Here is a 16,537-nt window from a genome sequence, read left to right on the forward strand (position 1 = left end):
CAGACCCCCCAGGACCAAATTAACCTATAGTACCCGGGAGCACCCCCTGTAAGGATATCAAGGTCACCTGCCTCCTGAGATACTGACAGGTTAAGAGCTGGATGAGGGTGTAGAGGTCTCATGGTGCATCTGATCATCAGGCTGAGGCCCAGCGGGGAGGAGGACTCAATTCAGGCCACACGCCCTGCTAAAGCCAGTGCCCTCCCCTCTGCTCCCCACGGTTTCCTCTTCTCCAGAGGAGATCCTTGGGTACCACAAGCAGTCATTGCCAAGGACACAGCTGAATGAGGGGGAGCTGTGCTGAGCCCAAGCAGGCTGCCTTTTTGTCCACTGGCGAGGCTGCTTTCCAGAGGGGTGATGTACTGCGCCAATCAGGCGGCACTTAACATAATTATAATGAAGTGGATGCATCTGGTCTTGGAAGGCTTCATTCACAAGGGAAATGATGAGGAAGTGATATCTCTCTCTGCCGACCTCCTTGGGACACTTAGGGAAGAGTCCTGGAGCCAGGAGGCTATAAAAAGAAGCTTGAGACTGGTCTCTGCCACCTATTAGCCCAGTTAGAATGCAAGTGACTGGCGCCCCTTTTCTTTCTGCGTCATTTCTGTCCAAGGAGTATGAGGAGATAAGGGTTTGCGTGAGAGAAAGTCTTCCTCTCTTCCTCTTAGAGACCTCCTGGTTTTTCTAATACCCTCTCCCCCCTACTCACACACCATTAGTCATGCCAACGAGGCATGTGGCACTGAGTTCTAGCTCAGTTTCCACCAGTCCCATGCATCCAGAGCCCCAGAATTCTGGTGAAAGTGAGACAGGCTGGGACCTGGGACCGTTTGCCGCAGTGCTTGCACCTGGACAAACGTCTCCTCCAGGAACAGAATACAAAGAAACTATAAGGGACTAAAAATAACTGCGTGCATGCACAGTTGGGGCAAATTATGGTCAACCAGATACAAAAAGACTGAAAACCAACTGCCACTTCTGAAGAGCTGGGAGCAAAAACAGGGTACTGCGTATGCCCCCTGCACACACCACCACCAAAGGGAGGGGCAAACCACCTAAGCCCCGCCTCTGGCCCGACCCCCTGGACCCGCCCCTTCCCTCACCCCTATATAAGGAACAAGCTCGCCCCCTCTCGGGGAGTGAGCAAGGGAACGTGTCACTTGTTTTTGCCTCCCCCTACTACAGCAGGGGCCCAATAAAGCCTTGCCTGAACTTCTTGTCTTGCCTCTTATCAATTCCTATTGATTGGGGAAGGCCAAGAACCCTGGTCAGTATCAAAAGGGGTAGAAATTGAACAGCAAAGGTCCAAGCTGCTCATTATACAGATGGCAAGACTGAGGTTCAGGAAGGAAATAAGATTTTTCCAAGACCATGAATATTTATGGCAGGTGGCCTCCGCACAGAGCTATTCATGTATTACTGAATTTCATTCTCGAAACAACCCGAGGAATCTGACACAATTATTAAAACAGTTTCACAGAGGAGGAATCTGAGACTTAGAGAGGTTAGTTAACTTGTCCAAGATCGAGGTGTTATGTGGGGACATGATTCACACCCACATCTGCCCCATTCCAAACCCATCACCCTGCTGCTGACTATTTCTTAGAAAGCCAGGCCATTACGGTTTTGCTTTGGTTTAAACATTTCAACATTTTGGTAGGCTAAAAGTAGGTTAAGGGACTTCCCTGGTGGCGCAGTGGTTAAGAATCCGCCTGCCAACGCAGGGGACACGGGTTCGATCCCTGGTCCAGGAAGATCCCACAAGCCGCGGAGCAACTAGGCCCGTGCGCCACAACTACTGAGCCCGCGTGCCGCAACTACTGAAGCCCGCACGCCTAGAGCCCATGCTCCACAACAAGAGAAGCCACCACAATGAGAAGCCCGCGCACCGCAACAAAGAGTCGCCCCCTCTCACTGCAACTAGAGAAAGCCCGCGCACAGCAACAAAGACCCAACGCGGTCAAAAATAAATAAATAAATAAATTTATTAAAAAAAAAAAAAAAGTTGGTTAAATCCCACCTTCTTTTCCATGCACCGGTGGGGTGCTACGTACTGAAAGGGATCCTGTGGTGAATGCTTTTGTAAAATAAAGAACCATTTAGGAAAATAATCTGTCACTCTCTGATTTATCTCTTCACTAAGCTGAGTTACTCACAAACCAGGTTCTTCTGAAGCAAACACAGCAGCCCAGCTCTAAGCAGATGTACTCCACACTGTTCTGGACAGGATATGATGCTTTGAGGACACTGTTCTGGACAGGATATCATAATCACAGATGCCTGCTTTAGTGAAAAGTAGATGTAGGTGCTTCATCACCCAGGGGGTGCCCTGCTGGGGACTCTGAGACTCCACCATCTTGGCGAAGCTGATGGGACCAGAGCTCCACATCTGAGCAGAGGCAGACAGCCCCAGGTTCACGGCTGGGTGGTGGTGTGGCCTGGTGTGAGGATCTGCCCATTAGGACTTTCGATATATCGAATGTGACAGATTCTTTCATGGGCTATTTGAGTAGGAAACACAAGAAGATAGAGACAAAGAGCGTATATCTCACAAGGAACACAGAGGAGCCAGGAGCAGAAGCTGTGAGGCAGTAAAAGCAAGCAGTGGGCATGCACAGCCTAGGAGACAAAGAGAGGTCATTACCAGATGGAGGCACATGGGTCTCAGAGAGAGACACCCCATTCATGACTTTAGCAGAGCTAAACAATGGCAGAAACAATGTGCCAATTTTTAATATATCCTAACAATGGCTCCTTCTCCATGAAGCCCGAGACCGTTTTATATTACCCCTGGACCCTGTGTTCTCCAGTAGTAAAGGCAGCAGAGTATTGGTGAGAAATGAGCATTTCAAGGTCACGCAGACCTAGGTACAAATCCTGGCACGTGATCTGGGGCAAATTACCTGAGCTCTCCCAGTCCCAGTTGGCTCATCTGAAAAAGGGGGCAATTAGAGGTACTGACCACACCAAATTTTTTGAGGATTAAATGTATAAATATTTATTGAGTGCTGATCACAGAGCTTGGTCCATACAGGCTAGCTAATATTACTCCTATTGCAACTAAAAATAAACCTGCATTAGGTAAGCTGAACAGTCCATTCTTTGAATCCTAAGCAAGCTGAAGAAAACGCTCAATGTCAGCCATGCATTGACTCATTTACTCATTCAATTTATCCATTCATTCGAGAAGTTATTTATTTGTTGTCTGCTCTGTGCCAGGCAATGTTCTAAACAAGTGAACAGCATTGAACAAAAGAGACAAAATACCTGGGGGAGGCAGACAACAAACACACAAATATTTATGATGGATCAAAGGGTGACAAAGGCTATGAAGAGGAAGTACAGGAGAATAGAGAGTGTGGCATGTGTACGTGTGATCGTGTGTATTGTGCTGTTTCATACGGGGTGGCCAGACATGGCCTCAATGACAAGGTGAGATTATAAGGAAAGATTTGCCTGGAGGTACCTGCGGAATAAACCATGCAGATACCTGGGGGCAGAACTGTTCAGCGATGCAAAGGCATCGCTGAACAAATGTAGATGAACAAATGTTTCCCTATTTAAAAAAATGTTTACTGAGACTTCCTGACACCAGGGGTGTTGAGCTAAATGTATATCAAGAACTATAAAACAGGGGTTTCCCTGGTGGCGCAGTGGTTGAGAATCTGCCTGCCAATGCAGGGGACACGGGTTCGAGCCCTGGTCTGGGAAGATCCCACATGCCGCGGAGCAACTAGGCCCGTGAGCCACAATTGCTGAGCCTGTGCGTCTGGAGCCTGTGCTCCGCAACAAGAGAGGCCGCGATAGTGAGAGGCCCGCGCACCGCGATGAAGAGTGGCCCCCGCTTGCCGCAACCAGAGAAAGCCCTCGCACAGAAACGAAGACCCAACACAGCCATAAATAAATAAATTAAAAAAAAAAAAAAGAACTTTAAAACATTCAGATCATTTTACCCAGTAATTCTACTCCTGGAAATATACCCTGAGGAAATAAACCAGGATGGTGAAAAACAAATTTAAGTACAAAAATGTTTGTTGCTGATGAAAACAAAATAGCAAGGGAGGGCTTCCCTGGTGGCGCAGTGGTTGAGAGTCTGCCTGCCAATGCAGGGGACATGGGTTCGAGCCCTGGTCTGGGAGGATCCCACATGACACGGAGCAACTGGGCCCGTGAGCCACAATTGCTGAGCCTGTGCGTCTGGAGCCTGTGCTCCGAAACAAGAGGCCGCGATAGTGAGGGGCCCACGCACCGCGATGAAGAGTGGCCCCCGCTTGCCGCAACTAGAGAAAGCCCTCGCACAGAAACGAAGACCCAACCCAGCCATAAATAAATAAAATAAAATAAATAATAATAATAAAAAAAATAGCAAGGGAAAAAAAAAGCAACTGAAATGTTCATCAATAAATCAACTGTGAGATAGTTTTACAATGGAATGATAAACATATTGAAATATGATATTTAATAAAAGTATAACATGTAAAATAACAGGTTTTTGCTTTCAATATGTAAAAGAAGAGAAGATGAAAAAAGGAAAAAATGGTAAGAAGTTACTGTGGCAATTTACTGAGGTATTCTGAAAAGTGATAATCTATACTTTATTTTTTTAAGTTTTCTAAATTAAGCATATATAACTTTTATAACCAGGAAGTATTAGGAAAAATAAGGACGAATCATGATTGGACAAGGATGGCATTTTATTGCATCCCCAAGGTGGACGAGGACACGGAAGCCAGAGGCAGGCTGAGTCCCCGTGGGGACTTGCATCTGAGCCGCCTGGACTCCCTGTGTGACAGTCAGGCTCCCACTGGGTGATTTCCAGTCATTTCAAGGGAGGCCAGGATGGGAGGAAGAGAGTCCCCTGACTACTGGGAAATTGCTCCAGCTCTGATCAATCAGGGAACAGTCTCTTCAGCCCCTGACATTTATCAAACCTCCTTCACCCTCATCTGTCAGTGTGCGGTGGGGCTGCCTCCCCGGGCACAGTCTAATCAAGTCAGAATGCCCTGAGGGTCCCTGGAGACAAAGAGGAGGGGGGAGGGGTCTGAGGGAGTCGGGAGAGAGGGGAGACAGGGAGACAGGGAGAGGATCACGAGGCAGGAGGGGGAGAGCAAATGTTCAGAGCACACCCCGTTTGTTTTTCTATTGTGGCAATTAATGCTGGGAAGTGACATTTTAAGGGACTCTGCTGACAGCTTTGGTGACATTCCTGTTTGTGATTCCATGACAAATCTCTGTCTATATCTTATTTTAGAGAGTGTGGAGACAGCTCAGAGGATGGCTGTCTGGGGACGCTGAGCTCCTGTCTTTTGAAGACACTGCTCCCTCCCCGCTTTGCCAGCCTAGGCTTTTAGGCACCAGGGCCAAGGTCCAGGAGGGGAGGGGCTTAGAAACCAAGTCAAAAAGCTCTGTTGTAGAGTCAGGGTCTGGTCTTCTGTAACCTTGTTAACTCCACTATGTGGTATGATTAACTGGAGCAAAAATGAACTTTCTACCATTCTACAAGTGATCAGTTGCAGTTAAAAGAGAAAGAAAATAAAAAAGACTCAATTCTGAACACTTTCCAGGCTAACTAGTTTTAAGGAACCTATATTTTCAAACACATCTCAGCCCCCTTTTACAATCTGAGAATTAGAGGGATTACTTAAATTGCGTCTAAATCTCCAACCCTGCTACACCATCCTTGACAAATGGTTACCCAATCCTGTGTGAATACTTCCAAAGACTAGGAGTTTATGATCTTTAAAATTAAGAGTGGGAAGGCAATGTGGATGTAACAAGTTAAACAACTTGATATTCAGGATACTGCAGGGATAAATACAGTGTGGCAAAATGAAAACAGTAGTAAACCTGAACTCAAGAGATGTAGGTTTAAGTATTGTGGGATGTGATTTAATTTCTCTGAGCCCGAGTAAGGTCCTTTGTCTCTCAAAAGGATTCGGTAACACACAGGGTTTATCATATAATGTTTATGAAGCCATTCTATAAATGTTAAAGGACTATATAAAATAAAGCAGCTATTACTGTTTTATACCCCTCTAAACTGTGAGCTTCTAGGAGAAAACTATTTTCCATTTTTGCTTTGTATCTTCTGCATTAAACACAGTGCCTTGCACATAGTAGGTGCTCAGTAAAGATTTGTTAAATAAACGAATGACTGAGTAGTGAGGGGGAGGTGTACCCAAAGAGAAGATGCAGGGACTAAATTGTCAGCTTTCTTCAGACGTCTGATGAAGGTGCACAAGAGACAGAAGGCACACCAAACAGCCCCTGGAACGGTTTCCAATGCAGACTTCAAAAGGTGTTTTGGGGGCTTCCCTGGTGGCGCAGTGGTTGAGAATCTGCCTGCCAATGCAGGGGACACGGGTTCGAGCCCTGGTCTGGGAAGATCCCACATGCCGCAGAGCAACTAGGCCGGTGAGCCACAACTACTGAGCCTGCGTGTCTGGAGCCTGTGCTCCGCAACAAGAGAGGCCGCGACAGTGAGAGACCCGCGCACCGCGATGAAGAGCAGCCCCCGCTTGCCTCAACTAGAGGAAGACCTCGCACAGAAACGAAGACCCAACATAGCAATCAATCAATCAATCAATCTTAAAAAAAAAAAAAAAGGTGTTTTGAACAATGAGAGGGGAAAGGCAGTTTGGTATAAGGACGTCAGGGGAGTTTGGTGGAAGAAAGTCATATCCAAACCTTTCTTCTTTTTATGCTGGATTGCCCATCTTTCAAAAATAATCTTAAGTGGAATCCCAGTGTGTAAACCAGTTTAAAACGACACTGCCCATTCTGCTTTCCTCTTGTCCCCAGGTAGCCCAGGCAGCACCCTGAAGGCACTGTCAAAATGGGAGTTGCCGTTAGGAATGAGTTTCCCCAAGCTCTTTGAGAAGCTCATTCTGGGCTCCAGGACAACTGGGAAGAGGGAGCTGTTGAGCTGCAGCTTAATGGATGGGTGGAGTTTCCTAAGCAGGGAGCAGAAGCGGAGAACTTCGGGGGTGGGGGGTGAGCGTAGACGAGAAAATATACAAGGAAAGAAGATAAAGGTGACACAAAGGATCCTTTGGGAGGGCAGGTTGAGCAGTTTCAAGAGAAAGTATGGAGATGATGGGACCAGCGGGCCAGAGGGTTGGGTGAAAAACCCCAATGGGTTGGCCACAGGGACAGTGGTGTAAGACATAAAGCCATCATGCGGGCCTTGCCTGTCTCAGGCACCATTCCTAGTTCCTCTACCAACCCCTTACCTTGAGTCTAATCATCTTCATCCTTCAGCTCTCCAGGTAAGGAACACCTCCAGGAAGCTATCACAGACCCAGTGATCAGGGATCTGTCCCTCTGTGGATATCCCAGCACAATGCAGCCTCTCTGAGGCTGAAAGGTCTTTGAACTTTAGGTTATGACCTCCTCATAAACTGTGAAATCAACTCAGTGGTTCACACCAGCATCAAAGAGATGACAAAAAAGAATAGAAAATATCAGAGCACGCCACAGGTAATAGGGGAAGGATGCTTTTGCCAAACTTATTTTAGAGACACATAGACACACAGTCACAAGAATATGTCTCCAAGAAGGCCATCTACAGATGGTCAACAGGCCCATGAAAAGATGCTCAATATCACTAATTATTAGAGAAATGCAAATCAAAACTACAATAAGGAATCACCTCACACTGGTTAGAATGGCCATCATCAAAAAGTCTATGAATAATAAATGCTGGAGGGGGTGTGGAGAAAAAGGAACCCTCTTGCACTCTTGGTGGGAATGTGAATTGGTACAGCCACTATGGAGAACAGTATGGAGGTTCCTTAAAAAACTAAAAGTAGAATTACCATATGATCCAGCAATCCCACTCCTGGGCATATATCTGGAAAAGATGAAAACTCTAATTTGAAAAGATACGTGCATCCCAATGTTCATAGCAGCACTATCTACAATAGCAGCAATATTTGCAAGACATGGAAGCAACCTAAGTGTCCATCGACAGATGAATGGATAAAGAAGATGTGGAATACACACATATATATAATGGAATATGACTCAGCCATAAAAAAGAATGAAATAATGCCACTTGCAGCAACGTGGATGGACTTAGAGATTATCATATTAAGTGAAGTAAGTGAGAGAAAGACAAATATCAAATAATAGCACTTATATGTGGAATCTAAAAAAAAAAAAATGATGGAAATGAAACTATTTACAAAACTCAAAGACACAGAAAATAAACTTATGTTACCAAAGGGGAAGGATGGGGGCAGGAGGGATAAATTAGGAATTTAGGATTAACAGATACACACTACTATATATAAAATAGACAAACAACAAGCACCTACTATGTAGCACAGGGGATTATATTCAATAACTTGTAATAACCTATTATGGAAAAGAATGTGAAAAAGAATAGACATATATAGGTATATATAACTGAATCACTTTGCTCTATACTTGAAACATTGTAAATCAACTCTAATTTAAAAAAGAATGTGTGAAAAAAAAAAAAAAAAGAATGTGTGTGTGGCCACAGCAAAATATATTTCTCATTGTGGTTGGTATTCAACACTTGAGAAACACAACTCTAAGAGACTTAGCTTGCTAGCATCTAAGCCCATGTTTTACCTCTCCTGATCAAATAAATGGACAGGATTATGCTGTGCAATCTTCAGAACATGCTTGGGTTTGGGAATTAGACAAAGCTGGGTTCAAATTACGACTCCATTACTTTTAACTGTATAACTTTGGGATGATCTCTAAATTTTGATAAGGATAATTTCTCCCTTGTGAGATGGATGGGAAGATTCAGCAAATCATTGATTTGAAGATACTAAACACAGTTCATACAGTTCAGAAAAAGGATAAAGAGTCCATGCAGAGGTTACCAGCTTGTGGAAAGACACTAAGATATCTCCCTATCCGTTCATTCACATATCCACTCCTCCATCTATTGACCCAACACATATTTTAACATCTATTATGTGCCAGTCACTCTGATAGTCACAGAACAATGCAAATAGACCTGGGACATGATCTCATGGAACCCTGAGGCTAGTAAGAAGTAAAATATTTAATAAATTAATCAAAATAATGATGAAGCAAATAAAACACAATTTAGGGATTTTGGTTGATTATGAAGTCAGTACGAGTCTACAGTATAATAGTGGTGCCATGTAAAAGTTATCTCAGACTGAATAATGCATTAAAGTGTGTGGACTCTCCAAAAAATAAAAAAATAAAATAATAATAATAATTAAAAAGTGCTGTTACAGAAGACAAAAGGGGAGAACTCATAGGGAAAAGAGCTTTGTCTGATGAAGTAGGATTTAAGCTGAGACCAGAATGATGAGAAGGAATCAGCCATGACAGACTGGGGAAGGAAAGAGAGGGATTTTTGCAGACAATGATAATCATGGCATATGCAAATAGCCGGTGGTGGAAGAAGCTTAGCAGGTTTGAAGAACAGAAAGGAGGTCACTGTGGCTGGAGCATAGCGGATGAGGATCAAGGGCAGTGAGAACTCTGCAAAACTTTAAGCATGGAACTGTGGTCATAACAGAGGGAAAGCTGTGTAGAGAATGGAAGGGGAGGGCAGGCATGCAAGCAGGAAGGTATGTGAGAATGAGGTGTTTTGGAGACATCAGGAAGACTGATGTGGCTTGAAGAGGGGATGGATGAGTAGGGGTGAAGATGAGGGAGCTGGAAACAGGCTAGAGTCTCTGTGTAAAGAAGTCTGAACACCAAGATAAGGCACTGAATAAGGGGTTGACTATGAAAGAGCTCTGGAATTTCAGAAAGTGCTGCACAAGGGTGACATTTACATGGCATTCACAGGAGGTGTCAGAAGGGTGAGTTAATAAACAGCTTCTCAGTTCTCTGTCACCCTAGAGTGCTTTATTGACACCAAACATGAGTTCCCTGCACCTTTGGGGACCACTCCAAACACTCTGAAAAACTGGGATCTTCCTGTTGCAAAGTCCCTTCCGCCGATTTAGAAGCTCAGAATTACTCTATAGTAGCATCTTGCCTTGGAGAATAGATGTTAGTTACCTATTTTTCTTGCCATATTTGTGAGTGACGCAAGCTCATGGGCGCTATGCTTCAGCTATATCCCTGGGACTGCAGGAGCTCAGTGCCTTCCCAAGGATCATGTAATTCAGTGTGGTGTCACGTGTTCACATTCCAGCTCGGCCCCTGAGCGTGGAAGCTCTCATGCCAGAGCTTTAACCTGGCTCGGCCACTTTCTCCTGTGCGACTTTGGACATATTATTCAACCCTTCTTAGCTTCAGTCTCCTGCTTTGTAAGGTGGGGCAATATTAGTACGTAACTCATAGGGTAGATGTGAGGTGTAAATGACATAATTTCTGGAAAGTTCCCAGACACTGATTATCACTAAGTGTAGGTTAGCTGTCATCTTTGTCACCAGTAGCAGCAGTTCTGGTTTCCTAGCCAGCTCTTCCATCTGCCTTCCCCTCAGGGTTAATTACAAATGGCTCACTGAGATAATGTATAGGGCAGCAGCTGGGCTCCTACAGGGATTCAATAAAGTCCCGCCCTCCCCATCCTCTCAACAAAGGTCCCATTCACCCTGAAACTTTCTGGCCTGCTATCTTGAGCAACAGTAAGGTTTAGCCTACTGGTCCATGTCAGAGAGACAGTGACCCCGCCGCATCTATCACTGTGGGCCACTGCTGGTATCTGATGCCATTTCTCTTTCCTTTTTCCACCCTAAGTCCTGAACTGAAGTGGGACAGCAAAGAAAAGCCTTTATTTGGCATCACTTCACCGAAGAATCATTGCTCAGGGTAACCATGAGGACTGACTTCTGACCAAAAAAAAAAAAAAGAAAAAAAGAATTTGGACCAAAGTTAATCAGAAAAAAAAAAAAAAATCAAAAGAGAAAATTGCACATTTAAAATGATGGCAACTATATAGTTAAAGACCAGAAGGGTCCATGCTAATATATGAATAGTCAACGTGATGGGGGTAGCGGGCGGTTTGTGCAGATCTGTGTGTGAGAGGATATACTGTCTCCCGAGAGAGCACAAAACAAATTTTAAAGTGAATAAATATGGCAGTACTTCCCCAAATTGTAAATGTGTAATTTGTAATTACAAGTGTGTAATGTGCACCCTTTAAGGCAGATATTCTGCTTTTAGGCGTCTGTTTTACAGAAACAGTCAAACTTTGCAAAAATATATACGTGTGTGTGTGTGTGTGTGTGTGTGTGCGCGTGCGTGTGTGTGTGTGTGTGTGGATGTTTACTGACTCATTGTAAGTGCAGCAAATTGAGATAATGATCCACAAAACGGGGTAGAAAAGCAAATGTTGGAGTGTTTGGTGTGTTCCCATGATGGGATCCTATAGAGCTTTCAAAAAGAAGAAGATAGGTGTGCAGGGCTGACATGGAAAGATGCTTTTCATACATTGTTTGGTAAACTGTGAAATTGCTGCAGAATGATGAACGTGGCTGAGATGGCCCTGTTAGTGTATATCTGGGTGCAAAATGCGTATATTTATATCTATACCATACATATATAACACATACATTCCATATATGTGTATGTATATTGGAAAAATATTCTAGAAGAATATAAATCAAACAATTATCAAAGATTAGCCTTTGGGTCCCATTAGTGGGATGGGATGGAGAGACAACGGCAGGGCTTTTAGTTCTTGCTTTATACAACTCAGACCTATTCCTTCCTTGCTCCCTCCCTGTCTTCTTTCTTCCTTTTCTTTCTTTCTCTTTTTCTCTCTCTCTCTCCCTTCCCCTCTCTCTCTCCTTCCGTCCCACCCTCTCTCACACCCTTCCATTACAAATAGTATGCATTTCTTTCACGATAATAAAACAAAATTAAGAAAACCCAATATCCATTCAGCCATCCCCTACCCTATCCCTTGATAAAGTGATAAATGTGTTATTTTAATTTCCTTGAGCTTCCATGCGTAATATTCAGGAAAGGGAAACATAAATTTGAGGACGGATAAGGAGAATTGGAATTAAAATGCATCAGGTTTCTGTCATGGACCCAACGCAGTGCTGAGCAGTCACATACTGACATGATTAAATTCCTAGCAACTGGCTGAGGTGATATCAAGGGTGATGGTCGCAATACCTGAGAATGTCTAAGGCGCAGGCACTAACCACCAAGACGGGATGCCAGCCATAACCGTGGGGAAGCAGTCTAAAGCCACCCTGTCCTGGACAGCGGGGGCTTCAGGAGGGTCCCCGGGAGGCGGTGGGATGGCTGGGCAGCAGGAGGGCATGGGGAGGGGCACTCAGGGTGGCAAGCTTCTTACTGAGCGGCACTGAAGAATTTCAGTGTTGAACAAAGGGTATGTCCACGTGAGTGTGTATCAGCGGAAAGTCAGCCCGATCAGTACAGCGCTCTTGGGGTCTGGGAACCCAAGCTCTTGTCGCTTGGTAATGAAACTTTCTCCCTCTGCCTCCAGATGGTCCCTCTATTATTTGCAGGTCCAAGCTGCAAAGCAGGCTGACGGTGCTCACGTATGATGAAGCAGTCTGAAGCTACGGGGAAATTCTAAGTGTGAGAGGGGCAGCTGGGACTAGCCCCTGGCAATGTAATTTCAAAGGCCTTTGGGATTACTTTTACAGGGATCGCCTAGCCTCTGATACCTGTCCACTCTGGACAAAATGCATAGCTATCCCCAGGTCCCCCCCGTAAAAGAAAGAGTCTCATGGTTCTCTCCAAGAGCCACCTGAGGCAACAGAAAGCACATGTGGTCTAAGCTGCTGCTGTTGTATCTTCCACAATCTGCCGGCAGAATCATCCCTCTTCTGTCCAGGGAAGGAGGACCAGGAGCTCAGGGGCCACAACGCGGCAAGCACAGCCCCCAGCCACCACGTCCCCACGGTTAGGGTGACCAGTATCCTGTCTGGACTCAGGAAAAAGTGTGTCTTCTACTTTCTTCTCACCCAGGTTTCTTCCTTTCCTACCCTTATCGGATCTAAGGGCAGCTGGGATACAGAATTAAATGAAGTGCTTGGTGTTATTCCAAATCGTACTCGGTTTTAAAACCAACTCAGAGGAATGTGAAAAAAAAATAACGTGGTCAGATGAAAACAGGTGAGACAAAGGCATGGATTTGCAGGTGGCTAAGAGGGTCGCCAGGGCCACGCAGCCAGTGCGCTCAAGAGCGGGGTGCCAAGCCCAAGCCCATCTGTTCACCCCCACTCCACCAGGCTGCCTTGCAAGGACTGGGTCTTGTTTCTCATGCATTCATACTCATCCTCTTTAGATTTCTCTTGTATGCTTCTCATCTAAAGTTGAGATTTCAGAAGATAAGAGTCTGCTTTTGTTATTGTTGAGATAGAGTTCTGCTTGAAAGAAAACGCAAGGGACAGGGGCATCTTTAAGCCATGACGCAGTGGTAAGCCTGAGAGTGTGCAGACTCTGGAGGACCCCGTGGGGAGAGGAGGCCAGAGCCCCTCCCCCTCTCTCAGGAGTTAGTCCTCTGTATCCCCTGGATCCAGCACCATTCTGTCCCCTGTGCTGTCTCTGTCATTCAAGAGTCAGGTCTACGCTTTGTGCGCGTAAATAACTGGAATGTCCAGCAGCTAGAATGGCAAGCCTGAGGGTTCTCTTTAAGCAACACAAGACCTGGCAGGCCCCAACCCCAATGAAATGGGCCGTCATCATGATGCCATGTAGGCCATTCTGAGCATGACGGCTATCTACAGCAAGGGTGCTCTCTGGCCAGGAGGCTGGAGCTCTCACCTCAACTCTGCCACCCCCTTGCTGTGTGGCACAGAGAGACCCAGGACTATTCGAGCTTCAGCTTCGGTTTCCAAGGAGGTTTCCTGCCATGCTCTTTAAGGGCAAAGGTTCTGCTTTCCTCACCTCTATTCCAGAGTCTATCACGGCCTCTGGCACAGTGGGACAACTTTGAGGACTGATGGTATGAATAACAATGACAGAAATGTGTACTGAATGTTTACTGTACCAGACCCTCTACCTGTGTTACCTCATTTATGTTTCCCAATCACCCTGGAGGTAGAATACCAGTATCATGCCCCTTTGACGGGAGAGGAGTAGGTGACTTATCCAAGGTCACAGAGCTAGTAAGCTGGGTGGTAAATTTAATTTCTGTACTGTTCCACCTCCTGAGGGCAGAGTGTTTATCTCCATACTGTATCACCTTCCAGCTTGTGGGGGGAAGGAGGGAGAGGGAGGGGGGAGGGCGGAGGGAGGGGGGAGAGAAGGAAGAAAGGAAGGAAAAGAAGTCAGACAGGATTATGGGCAGTGACCTGCTTCCCCATTTTGAAGATGCTTTCCGTTCTCCATATGGAGCTTGGTGGAGGCAGTGGGCGTGGGGATGGGGGCTGGGGGGAAAGAATTTGTCTCTGTTGGCGGCTTCTTGGCTCTGCTCCTTGGTGGTTACTCACCTGTCATCAGTGACTCTTCCTGGGTTTTCACCCCCAACCAGTGGCTACTCTTTTCTGGGTTCTGGTCATCACTACTGATGGCCTCTGGCAACACTTTGGTTTCCAGGGTCCCCAGATTTGAGGACAATGAGATAATTCGAGGTCTGGAACTAGAGAATTTTGGAGTCTCACCAACCCCTGGATTTATCCGATCGACCAAATGATTGAGGGGTTGTGTTAATCATCCAGTCAACAAGTATTTTCAGAGCACCTATTAAGCGTTAGCCACTGCGCTGGACGCTAGTGAAACAAAGATAAGGAACACTGCCCTTGCTCTCAAAAATCTCCAAGTCTTATAAGTAAATCATGGGGATGGAATGTACGTCATGGTGACTAGAGTTAATAACACCCTATTGTATATCTGGAAGTTGCTAAGAGCATAAAGTTCTCATCACAAGAAAACAATCGTCATGATGTGAGGTCACGGATGTTAACTAGACATTGTGGCGATCATTTCTCAATATACACAAATGCTGAATCATTACACTGTATACCTGAAACTAATATGTTATATGTTAATTATATCTCAATTTAAAAAAAATTTTAAAAAATCTCCAAGTCTAGTTAGTGTAGAAAACAGAAAGAGAAATGGATTATTATTGAACAGTGATAAGTAATCACAACCTGCTCCAGGAACTGAAGGAGACATGGAGCACTCCTCTTGGCTAGGCTGGGGAAGATTCTGGTGTGGAAAACAAATGCCACACCTTTCCTAGAAGTTTTCTGGGAAAACCTCTTCAGCGCTTGCCGTGCATTTATCATTTGATCCCCACAGCAAAGCTATGAGATGGGCGGACTGGCTGCTGATTCACCCATTTTCCGCATAAACACAGTGAGGCTCAGTAAATTAGGCTGCAGAAGTCCAAATCTAAGCAAACGGGAAGATGCTTTCCGTCTTACCCAAGCAACTTTCTACATTAGACAAGAGAGGCACGATGCTCTGGCCTGACCGCATTGCTCCCAAACAACCTCACTCTCTAGGGTCATCTTTCTTGTCCAACACTCGCTGGACATTCTTTACACGTGAGGCGCTGTGCTAGGCAGGTCCTACAAAATGTGAAGATATGAAATAAATGCAGACTGTTCTTGTGCTAAGATGAGAAGTCACATGAAAAAAAAGATAAATAATGCTTGAGAAAGCAAAGACTGAGGAAACTGTCAGTAAACCAACAGTTCAAAGACAGAAGAGCATGGCGGAGAAGGGCAATGAAGTAGACATTCCAGGGCACTGAGCAGACCATGGTGGCACTTAGAGGGAGGCTGGCGAAGAACAGGGAGCTGGATTAGGGAGCGTCTTAGGGGCCCAGGCAAGACCAAGGGCCTGAGGTCTACAAATACAGCTCTCAGGGATTCAACACATACCAGATACTAGGCCCTGCATTAGGTATTTTACACACATTTTATTTTTATATTTAATCCTTCCAAAAATCCTTCAGTGAGGAAGCTGAGACTTGGAGGATTGAATTCCCATTTTTCCAAGGTCACCCAGCAAACAAAGGAGACGAGATCTGAACCCAGGTCCAGACAACTCCAAAACCTGTACTCTCGCTTGTTTACCACTCTTTTCCCTCCCTGTGTTTCTAAGTTTAACAAAAATGCCTCCTTTTTAAGAAGCCCCCAGTGTTCCTATTTGCCCACTGAGCATCACGGAAACACGGATCTGAGAGGAAAGATCTTAGATACGGAAGAAAAGAATGTCGAGTTCACAGCTCCAGGATTGGGCCAAGCAGTGATGATGGTTCCTCGTGGCTCACAAAGAAGAGTAGTTCTAACACTGGGGCCTCAAGGCCAAGCCTTTAACCCATCACCAGCCTCACAAAGACAATATGGGAAGAAAGCAGAACAGTACTTTTGTAGTATTCAACTAAAGGAAAAAATAGCCAAATTCCATCTATAAGCCAGCTGGAGCCATAACACTCAATAAAGACAAATATAAACACATCCTGCACTTATGTCCAAATAATCAATTGTCCTCCAACAGAACAAAGGGAATGGGTCTTTGCAACAGCATACATGAAAAAGAGTGAGAGGTTTTAGTCATCAAAAAGCCAACTATGGGCCAGTAATAACGGCCAAAAACCCACAAAAAACAAATGTGATCTTCAAACTGC

The 16,537-nt window shown here is 45.2% G+C and overlaps 1 protein-coding gene across 2 annotated transcripts in view; it reads right to left on the minus strand.

The window, feature by feature from the left end:
- ASTN2 (astrotactin 2) overlaps window positions 1-16,537 on the minus strand; it is a 902,613-nt gene that overhangs the window by 665,667 nt on the left and 220,409 nt on the right. The window lies entirely within an intron of this gene.

The sequence above is a fragment of the Balaenoptera musculus genome, chromosome 6 (genome assembly GCF_009873245.2).
Source record: "Balaenoptera musculus isolate JJ_BM4_2016_0621 chromosome 6, mBalMus1.pri.v3, whole genome shotgun sequence".
Lineage (NCBI taxonomy): Eukaryota > Metazoa > Chordata > Mammalia > Artiodactyla > Balaenopteridae > Balaenoptera > Balaenoptera musculus.